The sequence below is a fragment of the Pteropus medius genome, unplaced genomic scaffold, assembly GCF_902729225.1.
Source record: "Pteropus medius unplaced genomic scaffold, Ma_sr-lr_union100, whole genome shotgun sequence".
Classification (NCBI taxonomy): Eukaryota; Metazoa; Chordata; class Mammalia; order Chiroptera; family Pteropodidae; genus Pteropus; species Pteropus medius.
The window spans coordinates 1,301,773-1,303,533 of record NW_024345601.1 but is presented as its reverse complement, the minus strand read 5'-3'; the positions used below and the strand labels follow the sequence as shown (position 1 = coordinate 1,303,533).

At 40.1% G+C, this 1,761-nt stretch overlaps 1 pseudogene; it reads right to left on the bottom strand.

The window, feature by feature from the left end:
* Positions 1–386: 386 nt before the first annotated feature.
* On the bottom strand, positions 387–1,366 carry LOC120611987 (bifunctional methylenetetrahydrofolate dehydrogenase/cyclohydrolase, mitochondrial-like; annotated as a pseudogene).
* Between the last annotated feature and the right edge of the window lie 395 nt (positions 1,367–1,761).

The window sequence follows — 1,761 nt, the reverse complement described above, 5'->3', positions numbered from 1 at the left end:
CATCTGACTCCATGACAGTTTTGAAAAACCCAAACATGGCAAGACAAGGATGTCTCCCTGATTCCAGGAGAAACCACTTTCGTTCTATGAAGAGACCACACAAGATCACGAATATTCCATCTCTTAGTTAGATCAATAGATAAAATCCGCAAACTCAAAACAAGGCAGGGCATCTCCTTCTGAGCTTGCCCACTTCCCCATCTGAGAGTGTATTTTTGCTTTTAAGAGTGTACTTTTGCTTCCAATAAACTTGAACTGTTGCTTCATCACCTTCACTGTCTCTCTATGAATTCTTTCTCGTAACGTTGACAGGAAAGAACCTGGTCACCTGTCTGGTGACACAAGCTCCTTAGACTTTAGTACTTTCCGCTCTTCAAGTCTTGGTACTATTGTTTTGCAGTAATAATGATATTCTTCATTGTCATTGCCGTTGCCATAGGATCAATAGCCCCAGGGACTGGAGTGTTGTAACCAGCTTTTTTCTTGGCTCCTTTGAAATCCACATCTCCAGTCAACTTGTGTTTAATAGTGATGGCATCTTGAATTCTATTTATTCCCACATCAGTGTGGCTGCTTCTTCCTTGATCATATCTGCTGTGATCAGATTTGGAATGCCTGTTATGGAGGTTACAATGTCTGCAAGAATTGTATGTTTCTTCAGCTGTTTGGGAGTGTATTCATGAGATATTGTAACAGCAGCATCAGCTCCAGGATATTCATGTGTAGTAACATTGCAATGTGCATTCCAACATTTTTTGACCTTCCAGCTACAACCACATTCTTCCCTACGTTAGAATGCCAGGTAGCTTAATTATTTCCCACACACCCCATGGTATAGCCAGTAACATGGAATACTAGTCCGAACACATTCGCCTTACATGAATTATATGAAAGCCATCAACATCCTTGTCTGGAGAAACAACTTTGCAGATCTTTCTCTCATCGATGTGCTCTGGAAGAGGCAGCTAAACAAGGAGGCCATTTACATTATCATCGTTATTTAATTTATTGATTAAATTTAAATTTAACAGTTCTTCCTCTGAAATTGAAGCTGGTTTCATAATCGCCTCATTGTTGATCCCCACATCTGCAGTGGCCCTGGTTTTGTTGAGGACATACAAATGACTTGCAGGATTCTCATCAACCAGAACCATGCTCTGGTGTGGTTGTTTGTTGCTAGATTCCACCCACACTTTCACCTCTTGCTGCACTTTCTGCTTGATCTGCTGGGCAAGTTTCTTTCCAGAAATGACAACAGCTTCATTTTGAACAAGCAAGAAGTAGAAGGGACAATGGCAGAAGTGGCAGTTCTGTGAAGGCTGGAGCAGCAGGTGACCAATGTGGACACAAGGGAAGCAGCAGCCATGGACCAGGCCAGTGTCCATGCTGGGAGAGCTTTCATTTTTTTATTTTAATAATATTTAAAATTGAGGATTACATAGATACAGTAAAGTACACATAGTACACTTATCTTAGGTATACAGCTTGATAGATTTTTATAATCATGTAGATCCATGTAATCACTACCAAGATTAAGAATCCATAAGGTCTGCTCATGCCCTTCCCAATTTATTTCCATCTCTACTCCAAATTAAACACCATCCTGACTTGCATCACCATAGGTTAGTTTTCCTGTTCTTCAACTTCATATAAAAGGATTCATACCATTAGCGCTCTTGCGTCTGGCTTCTTTTGCTCAACATTATGTCTATGAGGTTCATCTAAGTTTTATGGGTACCAGTAGATAATTCTTTTTTTTTG